Below are 8,290 nucleotides of genomic sequence, written 5' to 3'. Positions count from 1 at the left end.
CATGGAGCAGAGTCGCCCCAGGAGCGAGGGGAACTCTATAGGTCAGGACTTGGAGCTGCCCTGGCTCGTGTTACCTTCGCCCGGGAGGAGCCCCGAGGGCGGCTGCAGGTGAGGCCTACACAATCCCCAGCCAGAATCTCTTATTTCCCGCGGTTTAGGGTTGACCAGACAGACGTCCCACGCTCCAGTACAAAGTTTAGGACAACTGCGACCCCTACTGGCCCGAACTCGGGATTCTTCTTAGAGAGGCGGGAAAGGATCCGAGAAAAGATAAGGAAAGACACCCAACCTTGGGCTCGAAACCAGGACCCTAGAAACTGCATTCTCTCCACTGCAGGGCGGAGGTAAGAAACTGCGTTTCACATTGCCATCGTTTTCTACCCGTACAGGCGAGTGGGTGCAACGACAGGACGCGCGGCAGGAGCCCCTTGCCGTGCAGCCGCCGTGTTTTATCCAAGGCCCGAGGGGGACCCCGACGAGACGTTGCACTGGCCCGGTGCCCGTTCTGTGGCCACAGTGTCCGTGGCGCGGGGCGGCGGACGGCACTCTATAGACGCGGGTTTCCGGGTCCCCGATTCCTGAGGAGCGCGAAGGGCGCGGCTGCGAAGTGCCCACCTGAGGGGTGGCGGGGGGAGAAGCACCGCGCGACATCACCAGAGTTTCCCTCCGGGATGGGGGCGGGGACATCGGGAAGGGGAAAGCACTTGAGACTAGCTGGGTATCGGAGAGGAAAGTAAAAGGCGGCGGTGGCTCCGCCTAAACTACAAGGTTCCACCGAGACTTGAACTCGGATCGCTGGATTCAGAGTCCAGAGTGCTCACCATTACACCATGGAACCGCTGGGAACCCAGTGCGCTGACTCTCTGAGGTGTGTGCAGACAGCCTTTCCTCCCGCCGGCGTTCCTGGGACGCGCCTCCTGCCGGGTTCTTCTTCCCTCTCCTCAGGGCTTCGAGCTGGACTCCTGAACCCGCGAGGAGTCTCCGGGGCTCACGATCTCCCTGCTGCTCCGGGGACTTGGCTGTCGGGATCGAGATCAAGTTCGTTTGGGGGTTAGCGACAGGGATGGGCTTTTTACGCCTCCTCCAGGTGCACCTGCTCTGCCTGGATCACTAGTTTCCTGCCCTGCGGTAAAAAAACAAACAAACAAACAAACAACAGTAACAAGTGTTCCTTTCCTTCCCTTTGCACATGTCCTCTTCCCACTGTCCTGGAAACTCCGGTGATCCACAGAAAGGGACCCGGGACTTGCTGAGATTCTAATCCCTCCCGTTCCATTCCTGATGCTATTTCCTTCCCGTCATTCTTGCTGTCTTCCTCAGCACCCATTTTCTCTAGCTGCGCGGGGCCTTCAGTGGGCTTAGGACCATCCTGGGGTTGGGGCGACTCCATAGTAAAGAACCGGGCTCAGCGCAGCTCAAGGCTGGCGGGTCACCTCCCGCCAAATTGAACCTGGAGCACGGTTCTCCGCTATGCGTGTTGGGGAACGCGCTGCGTCCCGTATCGCCCTCTCGTGGCCACGCCGGGTACAGCTCAAAGAGCCCCACAGAGGGCCGGAAGTGGCGGGAGCCACAGATGCCAGAAAATCAATGAACGCTGCGCGATGCTCAGGACCTTGAAATGAAAAGTCCGACAAACCACCGACTAAAATAGATCCATGGAAAATGAATAAGATATGCTCCTGTCTCCTAGCTACAAGCCCGGTTTGGAAAGGCTATTGAGATAGTGTTTTGGGACTCAGACTGGATAGTTCCCCAAATGTGAACCTGAGGATCATAGCCAGGCAGAAGACTGAGTCCTAAAACCCCCAGTCTTCTGCAGTCAACTCTGTTTTTTAAGTTTCCGGTGACCCAGAGATAGCCAAAGCTCTCTTGCCACCATGTTTGCATACCCTAACATCTATCTGAGCACTCGGAGGTTCCTAACTCTTAAGCAGCAAATAAATGCATAAGTCTTAAAAAAAAAAGAAGAAGAAGAATATTGGATACAGTCTGTCACTGAGATTTTTGATGTTTCTTTCAGAAGTCTCAATTTCTACTTTGTAGAAGGGCATTGTATAAGGGAAAAAGCAGAATCACTGTGTAGGATAAGACTGAATGGCTCTGGATAATTCTCCCTTATAACCAACCTCAGCATGGTCAAGAAATATACACAAAAGAGGGGCACCTGTGTGACTCAGTCAGTTAAGTGTCTGATTCTTGGTTTCACCTCAGGTTATAATCTCAGAGTTGAGAGATCAGCCCCTCTAGGGCCTCTGCTCAATGGGGAGTCAGCTGGAGATTTTCTCTCTTCCCTGCCCCCTGCTTTGAATGCACTCTTTCTCTCTCTCAAAATAAAGAAACCAGTCTTTTAAAAAAGATAAGATGGATAAGACAAGATAAGATAAGAAATGGGGGCTCCTGGGTGGCTTAGTATGTTAAGCATCCGCCTTTAGCTCAGGTCATGATCCCTGGGTCCAGGGATAGAGGTCCTTGTTGGGCTCCCTGCTCAGTGGGGAGTCTGCTTCTCCCTCTCTCTGCCCCTCCCCCTGCTGGCGCTCTCTCACTCACTCACTCATTCTCTCTCAAATAAATAAAATTGTGAAGAAAAAAGAGAGAGAGAGAGAGAGAAACATAAATGAATTTGATCAGTGATTACCCTGAGACTTTGTACCAGTTAAGCCATTAAGATATGTCATCCTTGCTAACAGGCAGTTTGAAAGCATTCATCCTTGGGGTCACACAGATAAAATGGCATTAAGTCCTTTAGAGTCTCTCTCTTTCTGCCCCTTTCCCCATCCTGTCTCTCTCATACCACACACACACAGAGGCATGTGCACATACACACACACAACTGCCTCTTTAGCAGAGATTTAGTATAAATAACACTAGGCATTTAGTAAGTTACAGACCAATAAACTTAACTAATCAGTTGTAAAATCTAATGAGCACTAGCTTTTGAAACTTTAAGAACTCGTGAGCCACAATGTTTCCAACACATCTTCAGCTGTTTAAGGAGAGTACAGTTGACCCTTGAACAACATGATTTCAACTGCATGGGTCCACTTATGTGTGATTCTTTTCAATATGTACAGGACTGTAAATGTTTTTTCTCTTCCTTATGAGTTTCTTAATAACATTTTATTTTCTTTCACTTATTTTATTTTAAGACTACAGTATATAATACACTTAACATACAAAATTTGTGTTAATTGATTATGTTACTGATAAGACTTTCCAGCCAATAGTCAGCTATTAGAAGTTAAGCTTTGGGGAATCAAAGGTTATCTGCAGATTTTTGACTGCGTGTCTTTTGGGATGGGTGGAGGTCAATGTGAATAGCCCCTGAGTTGTTTAAGTGTCAACTGTATTTGATTTCCTTCTTATTTCAACCTTCACACTGATCAATTCTGTTATTTGATTAGCTGCCCAATGAACATATTTCATGTCATTCTTCTCCATTTTGTTCTTGCTTTGGGATCAGAAGCAATGTGATTTGTGTACACTTAAGCCCAAACAAAGCTTTCATATTTGTGTGGACTACTTTAAATGCTTATGTAAAATACTTCCCTGAAAGGTCAAGATTTTCAACTCTACCTTGATTATACTTAACTTCAGTGTCCTGCCGACAACAGGGTAAGTGTTGTGTGGATTTATCACCATGAGTTCCTCTAAACAAAAGGCTTCTTTGCATAGTTGTGTTCATTGATAGCAAGTTCATGCCATGCTCCTTGGTTACCAAGAAATTGTTCGAAATGTTCATGGTAATCATGAACAGCTTCTATACGTCTCCTAGGGCTTTTTGAATATCCATTTTGTGTTCTCTTGCAGTAGCTGGATCTTCTTATATTAGTTGGGTCTTCTTGTAAAATTGGGTTACGTGGCTGTAGTGAAACATCGTTATTATCTTTCCATGGATTTACATTTCGCTTATCTCTGTGACTGCCAGGAAAATTTGACACCTGAAGGTCAAAACCATGCCAAGCCATACCTTGAGCTGCAATCATCACCTGTTCACATTGTATCCAAATACCATCTCCAAGCTTAGAAGCCGTCATGGATTAACTCTTCAAAGTCTACCCTTTGATCAGTGTTTCAAGAATTTTCTTCTTTTTTACACTTTAGCTCACATTTCTTCCCAAGTGACATCATAAGGTTTTGAGACCTTTTCTGTCTTTCCAGAACCTACAAGCAGCCAGGTAAGAGGATGAGGCAATTCATTTGTTCTTTCAGTGCAAGGGGCCAGATATTGAAAAAAAATTTTTTTAAATATTTTATTTATTTGACAGAGAGAAATCACAACTAGGCAGAGAGGCAGGCAGAGAGAGAGGAGGAAGCAGGCTCCCTGCGGAGCAGAGAGCCTGATGTGGGGCTCGATCCCAGGACCCTGGGATCATGACCCGAGCCGAAGGCAGAGGCTTTAACCCACTGAGCCACCCAGGTGCCCCCAGATATTGAAAATTTAACCATTATGAAGATGGCTTTTCCTTGGCATATAGCATTGGAGGGACTCTAACCACCACTTCATGCTCCCTTGTCTCACTGCCTGACATAAATTGTTTAAACATCATCAAACCACAGGATAATTCTAGGTTAAAAGAAACTTAGAGGTCATTTACTTACTACCCTCTTTTTATAGCTGAGAAAATTGAGGTAAAGTGACTTCATCAAATTGACACAATATTCTATGGCATAAATAGTGCTAGAACCCTGGATGCTTTGTGCTCAGAGCACAAAGCTGACATCCCTTTCCCCTGTACCATGTGTTTTCTCTAGAGAATATTAGAAATTGTAATTTTGTGATCATTTTTTTCAAGTCACAATTCCTAATCCCAGTCCTTTTATTCCGAATCATCACAAAATGGCTTGTCTGGCGTAAGCTCTCAATAAAATTAGGTGTGTGATATTTTGGACAAGTAAACCAGAGCTTTGTTCCCACATTCAAACCTACAATTGAACCATATCAAGATATTATTATGGATTATTTTCTTTATTTCCCAGAGTTACTGACCTGAAGTGCCAATTTGTTTAATCTTTTCCATTGCTTTCAGAATCTCTGATAATGCAAAAGATAGCATCTTCCTAATAGACAGCCCTACCTGTCAAGGAGTTCTTCCTGAACTTTTCTTTCTATAGTCTCTGTCATGAACATGTGATTTTCCTAAACATAAAATTATAATATTGAATATCCTTCCTCAAACAATATGTGTACCTCTTTCTCTGCCTCCTCCATCCCCATATTATTTCAACACCTGTTCTTTATTCTGTCTTATTGAGAAACCCTGTCCTAGTTATTCTCTTCCCCATTTTTGTGTTTTGAAGTGTTTTTCCTTGATGTCAAGATAGATTCACTGATCATCTAGGAGGCAGTTCTTCGGATTTTCAACTACCTGTTTACTTCTTCAGCCATTGTATAAGAGTTACCTCAGAAATTTGTGGGGGGAAAAGAAGGATTCCTTTGCTTTATCCCTATGCCCAGAGATTCTTAACAAGTTCTGCATGTGATTTTGGTGTCAGTGATCCCTAGATTTGCAGCCAATTGGAGAATGAGGGGTTCACATTGATTGAATGACTTCTCAGACACTGAACTTAATCTCTCTCACACACACACACAGACACACAAGCACACACAAAATCATCCAAAAGCTCTATATGTAATATTGTATTTTCCATTTTGTAAAATAAAATAATGAGGCTTGAAGAGATTAAAGAATTTGTCTACTATTCCATATAAAGTAAGTGGTGGATGTGGTATTGAAATCCAATAATGTCCTTTCCCAGTCCATGGTTTTATCACTTCAATCCAGCCCCAGTAAAGCACTGAGTGAGGAATACACTGAGAATTAAGGAATATTGGTAAAAATTAGTTATTTATAATAACATTATTTGTTCAATAAATATTTATTGACTCTTTGGTGGGGACTTGTGTAGTAGAGGACAAGATAGGTCCTACTTACATGAAGATTATCTTCCAAAAACCAAACATTATACAGATAGTTACAAAAAACATTGTAATTCTGATGAATGTTAATGATTACTTATGTTCTCCTTGGTCCAATTGAATCAGCTAAGGATTGAAAGTTGACTAAGCATTCAAAGTAGACCTATAGGTAAGAATCTTCTGATTTATTTGTCTTAAAATGGTAAAACACTGTTTATTTCACACGGTTCTGACATTCTAATATGAGGCTGTGTGGCATGGTGCAAAGAACATTGACCTGGAAGCTCCTGGATTTATAAAGGTAGCTAGCTCTACCACCAAGAAGCTATGGGAGCTCTAGCAAGTTTGTTAATCTTTTCAATTGTCAGTTTTTTCATCTATAAGATTAGATATTTGTACACCCATGTTTAGAGCAGCAATATTCACAATAGCCAGAAGATGCAAGGAACCCCAGTGTCCACCAATGGATGAGTAGATAAACAGAATATGATATATACATGCAATGGAAGATTATTCACCTTTTAAAAGTACCTGGTATGTAAGATTCTATTTATACAAAATTCAAATCCAGGTTTATTTCAAAATAAAACAAAAACAGGCATTATCCCAGCTCTTGAGGCACCCCTTGTCTTGGAGCCATTATTTGCCAAATAGCATGCAAAGTGTTGTTACAGCAACATGAAGAAAAAAAAAATGCAAAGTTTGAAAGAAGTGTCCAATGAGGGGTGACATTATTGACTCTCCTAATCTCTGCACTTGCTTCTTCTAACAGCTGAATGACTTGTCTCAGGCCAGGGACTCTGGGTCTCGGGCAGATTTCAGCCTCTCCAGATTCCCCCAGCACCTGAGCTCCTGCCTGGCTCAGACAGGACTGCCAAGATCTCCAGAAACTGCTGATATCAGAAGCTACTGTATCTGCCTTAGTCAATCTGCCTTAGTCAATGAGTCCTGTAATTTGAGCATTCCCACAGTGATGCGTGATAATGTATCTTCTTCCTGAGAAACTAACTGCTTTCCAGAATTCACTTGGATATTCCCAACATCAAAGTAGATGCAATCTTCATAATTTTCCCAAGATAGACCTCAGTTTTCAGTTTAAAAAAGAAAAAGAAAAAGCTGGGTTTTGCAACAACATGGGTAGAGCTAGAGGATATAATGCTAGTCTTTCAAAGTAAGTCAGTCAGAGAAAGATGATCTCATGCATATGTGGAATTTAAGAATCAAAACAAATGAGCAAAGGAAAAAAAAGAGAGAGAGAGAGAGAGACCTAGATATAGACTCTAAAGTATAGAGAATAAACTCATGGTTACCAGAGGGGAGGGTGGGTGGGAAATGGGGTAAATAGTAGATGGGGATTAAAGGATAAAATTATCATGATGAAAAATAAAAATAAAATGAAAGGAAAGGAATAACAGTTAAACAAGTTTTTGTTTGTTTGTTTGTTTTGTTTTGTTTTGTTTTTAAAGCCTGAGATACAAAGGAATAAGACACTGTAGGGTAAAACTGAGGTCAAAATCCAAGGTTACTGAATTCTACAGACACTCAACAACCTTGCCTGGGCTAAGGAATGGGATAATCACTCTTGTTCCTGTTCTTCTATTTTCTGCATCTGATTCTCCAAACATAGCATCTTTGCTGGTCTACGTATCTTGGGACTCTAACTTAGGACTCAATTCAGGCATTTACTGAGATCCAGTGGGTGAAGTACTATTCTAGTTACACTGGGGGACACAGAGGTGACCTTATACAATGTGTGACTTAAAAAGGCCTTAGAAGTGGTTTTAAGTGAGTCTACCCGTATATGAGAACAGCAGTATCAATCATAGATGGCCTTATTCTGCTGGAGGGAAAACAAGATATCTGAAGAAAATTACCTCTTCTGTCACCTAAGTCCAGAATCTAATACTCTCTGTGTCTGACACTCACCCGTTTCCCAAATGGATCAGGGTATGTGCTTCTGAGCTTGAGAATGCTGCAGGGAAAATCAAATGCTCCATACTATCTCTTCTATCTCTTCCTGAGCATGTAAGTGAGGTTATTTTCTTACAGAAGAGCTTTCAAATTAAAGAAAAATCTTTCTGTTCTCAGGGACGGGCTTTTATCTTACCTAGTCTGCCAATCTTAATATTTTACTTGAAGATTTTAGTTTGTTGAAATTGAATGTAATTACTGTTATGGCTGGGTTTATATCTGCCACTTTATTACTTGGTTTCTATATATTTCATCTATTTTATATTCCCCTTTCTCTTCTTCCTTTGCTTTCTTTTGGGATAGATAAATACTTTTTGTTATTACATTATTTTCCTATTAACTTGCTAACATTTACCATTCTTTGAGAGCTTACCTCAGAAATATCAACATGTATACTTGATT

General features: G+C 42.4%; 1 non-coding gene across 1 annotated transcript; it reads right to left on the bottom strand.

Moving 5' to 3' along the window:
- Window positions 1-766: 766 nt before the first annotated feature.
- On the bottom strand, window positions 767-838 carry TRNAQ-CUG. Its single transcript has one exon. It is a non-coding gene; the product is annotated as a tRNA-Gln (tRNA).
- Window positions 839-8,290: the final 7,452 nt, after the last annotated feature.

The sequence above is a fragment of the Meles meles genome, chromosome 1 (genome assembly GCF_922984935.1).
Source record: "Meles meles chromosome 1, mMelMel3.1 paternal haplotype, whole genome shotgun sequence".
Taxonomy (NCBI): domain Eukaryota; kingdom Metazoa; phylum Chordata; class Mammalia; order Carnivora; family Mustelidae; genus Meles; species Meles meles.
This window is presented reverse-complemented; position numbering and strand designations above follow the sequence as displayed.